Source organism: Diceros bicornis, chromosome 23 (assembly GCF_020826845.1).
Source record: "Diceros bicornis minor isolate mBicDic1 chromosome 23, mDicBic1.mat.cur, whole genome shotgun sequence".
NCBI lineage: Eukaryota > Metazoa > Chordata > Mammalia > Perissodactyla > Rhinocerotidae > Diceros > Diceros bicornis.
This window is the reverse complement of record NC_080762.1, coordinates 48182830-48193342: the sequence shown is the minus strand read 5'-3', so window position 1 is coordinate 48193342 and position 10513 is coordinate 48182830.

Below are 10513 nucleotides of genomic sequence, written 5' to 3'. Positions count from 1 at the left end.
GTACTGCACTCATCCTTCTTGTGATGATGTGAGATCGTCAATGCCTACGTGATGAGTGGCAGTGAGGTGAATGATGAGGCATTGTGACAGCATTATTTTTGGACCTCAGTTGACTGGGGGCAACTGAAATCTCGGAAAGCAAAACCGTGGATAAGAGGGGACTACTGTATTCATAATTCTTTGGCTTTATGCTAGTACATCAAGTGTTTGCTCTCATCAAAAATGAACTGTGGTCATTAATTAAGAATATTGGAATACAAGCATTTGGCATTGCAAGGATGTGGATCTATAGATATAAATAGCCTGGAAATAGCATAATTAATTTTAATATGGTTTCCCCATAACAAATATATTTTGGCTACTGATTTTAAAAAGTACCTGCCAAGGCTTAAAAAATACTTTTATAAAAACTGCTTTTTATAAAAACTGGAGATGGTTTACTAAAAACATCGCCAGTTAATTAATAAAAGAATCTTTTTAATAAACTGATTTTTCCAGCTAGAATTGCCCCTTCTTCAATGGCCAAATCATAAGCTTTGGAGAAACTTAGGAGATTTAGTCTAATTGATGGTGAAATCATGTTCTCATCAGATGGGGTCAGTGTATAGACAGATTCACAATTCTTTATTGATTCACCATTCAACTAAGGGGGAAACACACCCTCAAATGATTTTATTTTCTATTTATAGATAAAGTCTAGGGAGGGAAATTCCCTGTCTACTCCTTTCTGTATTTAATAACGGGCAGTTTGATCCAGTTAGTGCAACTGCCTAGAGCATGGTGGCCAAAGTAACCTGTGATCCCAATCTGAGCTGGTTTGCATTACCCACAGGTAAGGTGTTGTCTTAATCAGCTCAGGCTGCCAAAACAAAATACTGTAGACTGCGTGGTTTAAAGAAACATTTATTTCTCACAGTTCTGGAGGCTGGGAAGTCCGGCAAGGTGGGTTTCATTCTGAGGCCTCTTCTCTTGGCTTGCAGGCAGCTGCCATCTTGCTGTGTGCTCACATGACCTCTTCCGTATGCACTCTCAGAGAGAGAGAGATGGAGGGCTCTTTGTGTCTTCTTATAAGGGTACTAATCCCATCATAAGGGCCTCACCCACATGACCTCATCTAACCCCATTTACCTCCCTAAGGCCCCATCTCCAAACACCATTACATTGTGGGTAGGGCTTCAACATATAAATCTGGGGGGAGTGGGACACAAACATACAAGTACCTGTTCTAAGTTCACAGGTTGCACCTTGGGCCAGGCCCAGAGAACTCACAAACACAGTGGGCTAGAGAGGAAATAGGCAGAGGAGTATGAATGGCAGCTCGGGCCAACCAATTTCCTTCTCCCCACTTTCACCATCATCGTCTGAAGTGCTTGTACCTGGCACAGAGGAGACGATCAATATACGCTTAAAAATATCACCCAGTACCCCTTGAGGATTACTCTTTCAGGGTATTAGGTATTACTTACTTTGTGCTGTATGATAAGGCTCCAAAATGTTAGAGGTATTGTCTTAATTGTATACCGTATTAAAGATATAGCTATTTAAATAATGGGAATGTTTATTTGTAATGAGAATTTTGCTATTGGAATACTGAGCATGGCACTTACAGATCAGATATTTGCCATATTCTCTACTGACTCGTGTGTGTTTCTGATAAAAGTGCCTTCAGATTGACAAGTGCCAGGCTCCTGTAGTTACTCCTCATCTTCTCCATCTGCCATGTAAACATTTTATCAGATAATCTCTGCCTCAAAATTTGTCTCCAAAGTCTTTTCGCTTTAGTAATATTTTAGAAATTTCCAATAACACCTTAAAATCCATTCACTTTTCTCAAGCACTGGGGACAAGCAGGCTACCTAGGCTAGCTCTTTAATCTACATGGCGATCAATGCACTCTTTATCATCTTGCAGTGTGGTTTTACCAAACGGAAGCTATATGATCACATTTTGTCTATATTTGTAAATGTTTTGACTAATACTCAAAATTGCATTTACATTATTGAAATCCTCTGTGTATATATTCATACATTGAAAAGTGTGTATACTTTCACACATGAGGCATAGATAAGGGAATATTTTGGAAACTGTTAACACAACTGAATACAGATAAATTTGGAAAGTTCCTCTAGGCTTTTGCTCAGCCTATCACTCATTTTCCATATTCTTCTATATATTTTAATTTAATTTTATCAGTAATTTGTAATATACCATACAATTAACATCTCACTTATCCACAATTTCCTTTGCTGGTAATTTCAAGTATCTAAAATATAACAAAAACATTATCCTCTGAATAACCAAAATGGATGATAAAAAATTACTTTTACTCTAGAAATAGTCTTAACAAGTGTGGTTATCTGATATCCTAAGCTATAACTAGAAGGCAGCTGCTGAGGTAAGTCTACAGCAGCCCCAAGAAGTGACAACCTGACAGAGGAGGAGGATGCAGACAAACTATTAAAAGATTTTAAAAAAGGGATAAAAACTATAAAACTATAGTAGTTTGGAGCTATTGAGTTTTGGTGCAAGTAGCTATGTGAACCACACTGGCCTATGAAGGCATACCTATACATGTTATGTTTACAGTGATGACTGCATAATCAATATAAAATATAGTTATGTTCAGTATGACTTTTGGAAGGCATTACATTATAGAAAAAATTTCTTCAAAAATGCTTAACAGGGCCAGCCCCACTGGCTTAGTGGTTAAGTTTGGTGTGCTCCGCTTTGGTGGCCTGGGTTCAGTTCCTGGGCGCAGACCTACACCACTTGTCTGTCAGCAGCCATGCTGTGATGGTGGCCCACATACGAAAAAAAAAGAAAAAGAGGAAGATTGGCAGCAGTTGTTAGCTCAGGGGGAATCTTCCTCAGCAAAAAAGCTTAACATATATATTTTTTAAAGTCTTGTTTAGGCCTGGTGGTGTAATGGTTAAATTTGTGTGCTCCGCTCCGGTGGCCCAGGATTCACAGGTTTGGATCCCGGGCACAGACCTACGTACTGCTTATCAAGCCATGCTGTGGTGACGTCCCATATAAAAGTAGTGGAAGATGGGCATGGATGTCAGCCCAGGGCCAATCTTCCTCAGCAAAAAAAAAGAGGAGGATTGGCAACAGATGTTAGTTCAGGTCTAATCTTCCTCAAAAAAAAAAAATCTATTTAAAAGAAGAGAAACATCAGTGGCCTACAGAATTGACTTGGTTTTGTACTCAAATGCAATTCTAATCTCAAAAGTCAAGGAAAAAAACTGTCCCAAATCCTTTACTAGTAAAATATTTGTGTATTTGAATGTTGGTGTGTGTTAGTGAATGTTTACAATTTGTCATGCAGCTGCACCTAATTGATACATACACTTAGCACTACGGCCTATAGATAGAGCAACTCAGGATGTGGAATAAAATACCTTTAATTGTCTAACCATAGTAGACTGCCCTGTATAAAGTAAATGTTCACCAAATATAATATGCTGATAATTGTAATTAGTATTATAAGATTATAGAAATTACCTAATATAATTGAAAGAAAGAAAGACTGGAATTTCCTAAGAGCAGAGATCAGCAATCACTTACCGCAGAAGAACTAGCGTGCGAGTGTGAGTGAGTGTGTGTGCTGGTGCAAGTGTTGGGAGGTTTGCAGTGATGCAACTCTTATTCTCCGAAACTAGTCATGCCCCCAGTCCCCCCATTATGTTACTCTTAAACTTCCAGTTACTGGGGTATAGCTAACAACGTAAGGTTTTTCTAAGAACTTTCTATTAAGGAGCTTATTTCTTCTCAGCTAGATAAGTAATTCAAGGACTTCCCAAGAATAATCCTTAGAGTACTGAGGCTTCTGAAGATAAGGAGACTCCCCCTTTCTATCCTAAGCACCTCCCCTTACCATTCCTTCCCCTCTCATTAATTGACAGGAGTCAAGACCTTGTAGTTTTTTGTTTTACTTACAATTTAAACTACTGCTACTGACCCAGATACCAGATCACAAAACCACATAAATCTCAGGATATAGGAGAAAAGAACATACTAGTATACAGTAGACAGATCCAGGAGGACATATGAGTTTTTTTTCCCTCACAACTACTTTAAATGGATCAGTTGTTAAGGAAAATTTGCAGCTAACAATCTAGAAGATACAACGTTCAAATTTTTCTAAAATTTTTCTTTGCAATACCTACAAAAGTGCTTATTTTTTTTCTTTTTAAAAATCAGGATGGGCTTGGTGCCAAGATTCTACTGCCAAACAGAAGTGCCACTTTATCAACCAATTGCCCAAAAATAAAAGCATGTTATTTTTGAGACAGAACTGAATTTAGTATTCTGCCACTGCACTTGGGACATTTACTTTAAAAGGCTTTCTTTGTGGCCTGAGAAAATAGGCGACACCATCGTACCCACCAAATGGGCGGTTGTGCCACTTCATGTAGACTGGTACATGACTGATGTGGCTCCATGAACGGATGTCCTAGGCAGTCATCCGCCCACATATAGCAGCATCTCTCTCCTGCACGTACCTCCAAATTAAAGCTTGGGTTTTGGTGGAAACTAGGGTATCATAATGCCATGTGGACCACCTTTTTATGACTAGTAACTAAATGTTACAATTTTTAGATGAAACAAAATACTCTTTGTGGCTTTCCTATTTTGAAGTATTTAGAAATTTTCTCTTTTGCTGGAATCATCTATAACTCAAACAGAGCTACACACCATGAGTCCACCGGATTTATGATATTTCATGGTTTCCCTTAGCCTAGTGGTTTCCAAATTTGGCTGCTCATCATAATGACCTAGGGAATTATTTTGAAAGCCCGTTTCCAGGGCCCCACTGAGCTCTACCTTGGAACCCCTAAGAGTGAGGCCCAGAAATCTACATTTGATAAAGCTCTCCAGGTAATTGCGGTGGTCATCCAGGATGAACCACTGTCGTCACCTATCTTTCCTGATTGTGCTCCCACCTCCCACAGCTCTCCCTCTGTGCGCAACGATGTTTGTCTTTTCCTTCCAGGTTAAATGTTTTCTCAGTGTTACTTGCCTTTATATTTTTTCGTGGAAACTATCTCAAGTGCTTTGGTAAAGGAATGTGGTGGTAAAACTATCAAATACACAGATGGTGTTCTTTTCAGTATTTTTATAAAATGGAAATACATTTTAGCAATAACTGTCATAACACTGTTTTATGATTGTAAGAAATGAATCAAATTTACAACACTCCTGAACATATGTGATCATTTTACGATCAGAGATAAAATCCAATTTTACTTATTTCCTGGAATTTAGATTCTACATATTTTTTAAATTCATAATCCACTTTACAATATAGGTTAGATCAATTCAATATAATTCAACAAACTTTTACTGAGTCCAATCTTAGGCATATAGGATATAGAATTAAGTCCTAGATTCTACTTTTCCTGAAAGAATTCATAATATAGTAATGAAGTCAGACATATATTTAAAAAAATAGTGTGGAAAAGGAGAAGTAAGTAAAAGGTGCTGAAGGAACACATTTGGGAAGGATCAACTCTATCAGGGTGGGGAGATATGATGAAAAGTTTCCTAGAGGAGGTGACACCTAGGTTGGGTTTTGAAGGATGAGTTGAAGTTTTCCAGCTTATCAATTGGAGGATGGGGGAATGCTTGGTGGAATGGAGGGCATCCATGCGAGAAGCAGCAGCCCGTGCAAAGGTATGGAAGCGTGACACTCCGCGGCGTTTAGGATACAGTATTTGGGGATTGCTGCTATAGGAGGCTGGCTCCTCCTAGTGGTGAGGAATGGCAAGAAATGATGGTTCCAAGCTAGACTTCCAGCCTTGAATAGACTTCTGGCCTTGAACGCCATGCTAAAGAGCTTGGACTTTAACCTTTAGATGACCAGGAATTGATGCAGGTTTTTAAGTCAAGGAAATGTGATCATATGGGAATTTTGAGCAGGAAACCTGTCAGCACCATGTAGGCTGGATTGGGGTGGGTTTGAGTGGAGATGAGACTAGATGCAAAGAGCCCAGTAAAGAGCTGCTGTACTGAGAAACGGCAGGAGAGGGCAACTTGTGAGACATTCCGGGAGCAGAATGTTCAGTATACTTAGTGGCCCATTGAATGTAAGAGACAAGAGTTGAGGGTGTCATGTCACTGAAGTTGCTGGCTTGGGGTAGATAGTAAGACCACCAACTAAGACAGAAAAACTAGGCTTCAGGAAAAAAGGTAATGAGTTCACTTTTAGAAATGTATGTTAAACATTTTTGTAAAATATTTATCATCAAGGTTGATAACACCTATACATAAAGAAAGCAGAGACAAGAAAGTTAAATAATAAACATCATGTGGTTTTATAGTGAACTAACCCATTAGTTAACACATAATCAACCAGTAAGTCATATATTTTGTTCTGAACCCAAATAGCAACCACACCTGTGTCTCTCTGTTCTAAACTAAATGCTACTTTTAATTTAGCTCTGAAGCTGTACTTTTTCCCCTGAAAGAAGGGATAAGTTTTCTAAAAATCTGGCCCCAAATTTACATCTGAAATATTACATGCATGGTCACAGCTCCATTTTCTGTTTTCAATAGAGTGCCCAAATCTTATGTTATCCAAAACAGCAGATGATTTTTAAAAAACTCCAAATTTCCTTGGGACATAGTTATAAGGCATTTCAGGCTGTAAGGTTTAACTTTCTGTTTAGGTTTACGAAGACAATTATAAATTATAAAATTAGTTGACTTACCCCAAAGATGTTCCCTCCTCTGAAAGAGACATGAACCACAGGATGTTTGGTACCTGCAGATGAATCTAGTATTAAAGATTGGGTTAACAGCACAGACACAACCACCAAGAGATGATTGTCTCCCCCTCCCCTTGTTGGAAGGGGACCCTTCTAGGTCCTGCCCTTTGTGGGGCTGCTGTTTGTAGGCCTGGGTTCTGGTCCAGGCTACGGTCTCTTGCAGCCATAGGTCTTTGTTCAAAATTATTTCCCTCCTCCAGCCCTGATGCGCACACTCTGTTCACTATGGATATTTTTAACTTCAACAGCATCTTCCATCTCAGTCAGATCGTCACTAAACATGTCCTCTAGTTTTTTTAAATCACTGTCAAATTATATTCGTTAAACTTTTTCTTTTTTTTTATGAGGAAGATCGGCCCTGAGCTAACCTCTGCAAATCCTCCTCTTTTTGCTGAGGAAGACTGGCCGTGGGCTAACATCTGTGCCCATCTTCCTCCGTTTGATGTGGGACGCCACCACAGCATGGCTTGCCAAGTGGTGCGTCAGTGCGCGCCCAGGATCCGAAGCTGCGAACCCTGGGCCACCGCAGCGGAGCGCACGCGCTTAACCGCTTGCGCCACCGGGCCGGCCTCCTAAACTTCTTATCTCCAAGTAGAAATGCTTCTAATTCTATTGATGGCCAAAAGCATCTATCATATCAGCATTCTTCATTTATGTTATTAAAAGGTGTCATTAGATGTTGGAAACTGTGTGTAAGAAGGAGTCTCTAGGAAATCGAGTTTAACTTTGCAGTGGATGCTGTTTGGGCCCCGCCCAGGCCCCTGTTCCCAGCTGACGCACTCATCCTGCTGCTCCAGCTTGATCGTGAGTTGTATTTATATGTGTAACAGGCACTTATGTTTACCAGATTTTAAACACCTTTAGTACTTCTGGTGATTGTACTTTAAGGAATATTCCTATTATTGAGTATTTTTATACTTTGTCTTCTCTGTCCTTTAGCATTCTTACAACTATAGACAAATGACAAAATCTGCAGCAAAAATGACCATAATAATGTTTAAAAGTAACATCAATATTTATCGAGCACTACTTTGCCCCAAGTATTTTCCATGCATTATCTCTTTAATAGTAAGTACATAGATAGAAATGTTCTCTATTCCACAGACAAGAAAACTAAAGTTTCGAGAAGCTAAGTAACTTGTCTAAAATAGCAGTGGGTGCTTCAGCAGGGTTCCCTCCTGTGCAGTCTGATGCAGAACTCACATTGCTGCACAAGCCTCAGCATCACTGAAAAAGTGATGTGGGGGTGTCTGTAGAGGGGGGCATTTGGAAAGACACTGAAGACAAAATAGTGGTTGTGGTGGGGTTATTATGTTCATACACATACACACATACACAAAACAATGCAATCTATTAACTAGCAATTTTTTTCTCTCTTTCAAAGAACATGAGAACAATTCTTTTACATCTAAAGAAGTGGTTTTCAAAGTGTGGTCTGGGGACTTCTGAGTATCCCAGAGACCCTTTCAAGGGGTCTGTGAGGCCAAAATGATTTTTATTTTTTTTGGTGAGGAAGATTCACTCTGAGCTAACATCTGTGGCCAATTTTTTCTTTTTCTTTTTGCTTAGGAAGAGTGGCCCTGAACTAACATCTGTGCCCACCTTCCTCTATTTTGTATGTGGGTCACTGCCACAGCATGGCTTAACAAGTGGTGTAGGTCCACACCCAGGATCTGAACCTGTGAACCCTGGGCTGCCGAAGCTGAGCATGCCAGACTTAACCACTATGCTATAGGGCCAGCCTCTCAATATTATTTTTATAACTACACTGTGAGGTAAAAGCTGTTTTCATAATAATAGTAAGACACTAATTTTCTCACAGTGTGCTCATGGTGGAATTTTCCTGACTGCATGACATGGGATATTGCAACGGATTGAATGCAGAGGAGCTATAACAATGCAGGTGTCTTCTATTAAGTCTAACATTAAAGAGATCTGCAAAGATGACAAAAGAATGCCACTCTTTTCAATTATTTTTTGAAAATTGTAATTTTTCAAAAAAATATTTTATTTATGTTAATAGATAACAGTTTTAATATTTTTATCTTTAAATGAATTAAACAAAAATTTAAAAATTTCTCAATTTTAATTTCTAACAGGTAAGTATTGACAGACATAATATATATAAACAAAGCTTTTGGAGGTCCTCAATAAATTTTAAATTTTAGTCCTGAGACCAAAGAGTTTGAAAACCTCTGTTCTGTAAATCAGTTATAGAATACCAATTACAGAATCTCTCATAGGATGCCTTTCTATTTCAGAATTGTTGGAACAAGCTGTCATAAGTGGACTTGAACTTGGATGATTTAGCGCTGCAGCTCTGAGAGTTTGGCTAAGGTTAATTACTATTTCACTAAATCACCACACATTGGTCTCTCACACGTTCCACTCAGATGAGATCTGAATAACGTGTCCAGTGTGAAATCTGCTGTCAGCAAAGCTGTGAGAAACAGAAATTTTCTTACAGCCCAAGATGACGAAAACGAACTACCACAAAACTTGATGCCTCAAAAATACAGACCAACGTGACTTTTCAACTAAGATAACACTCATTTTGATTTTCAACAACTACTTCCACACAAGAAACACTGTAATCATTGCTGCAAGACCACACCCTTTTTCCACCAACAGAAATTTGAGGATATATAGTTAAAGGTGTCTATTTAAGAGACAGAAAGAGGGCTTTGCACAGTTTGTCTTTCTGTGAATCAAGTTCTCATTTCTTTGTTCATGTCCACTCCTTTCCTCCTCTTCTGAACCCCATGACTCCTCCCAAAAAGTCTTTGGTCTTTATCCTTTTTTTTTTTTTTAAGTACAATAAACAACATGAAAGAGAACAAAGGAGACACTTTAATCTGAGAGAACCACTGACAATCATTACACCATATACATAAGTGATTCAAATCTTCAACTCAAGATGGATTTTAATTGGTGTTAGTTCTCTATACAATGAGCTGACAGAGGCTATTAAGACTCTAATAACATTTGACAGTAAATGCACTATACGAGAGCTATTCTTTAGGGATCAGAAATATGATAATAGCTCAGCAGTGTCCAGGTAAGTGAAGAGACCTATAACAACAAATGTACTGTGTTCATCCTTCAACACTTACCTGGCTGGTGGCTGAGGATATGAACAAGAGGAGATGTTTCCTGCCTTTGAGGCTCACAATCGGCCAGAGAAGATGCCACCGTCACAGCTTATTAATACAACATGTCAAGTAGCATAAAGGCTGATGAAAGCTGTGCTCTGAGAAGAGTAGGGCGAGGAGCCACGATGGACAAATGGGATTTAGCTGCACTGGTGGGGTTGGTGAGGTCATCTCAGGCAGAGAGCCCTATGTGGGCCAGCAAAGTGCTTGGTGTCCCCTTGCATGAGTAGTGACATGGTCACACACAGAATAGTGTGCTTGTGCACGTGTGTGGGCATGCAGAGGGCGGAGTTGAGGCAGAGGTGAGGCTAGAAAGGCACACTCACCATGTGGAGGAACACCACTGATAAACTGGACCTGTGTTGAAAACTATCGTGACAGATTAATGTTTTGAGTACCCAGAGGACCTCATCCAGCCTCTCATCTATAAGACAACTCCCCTACGAGGACACCAAGAATCTCACTACAGCAAGGCTCCAGTGTCTGATTTAAAAATAATGCTCTTGTACCTTTGCCTATTAAGAATTTATACCACGTGGGCCATTCAACGAAGAGAAAAAGCATATTTTAAAAAATTCAATATTAAATTTA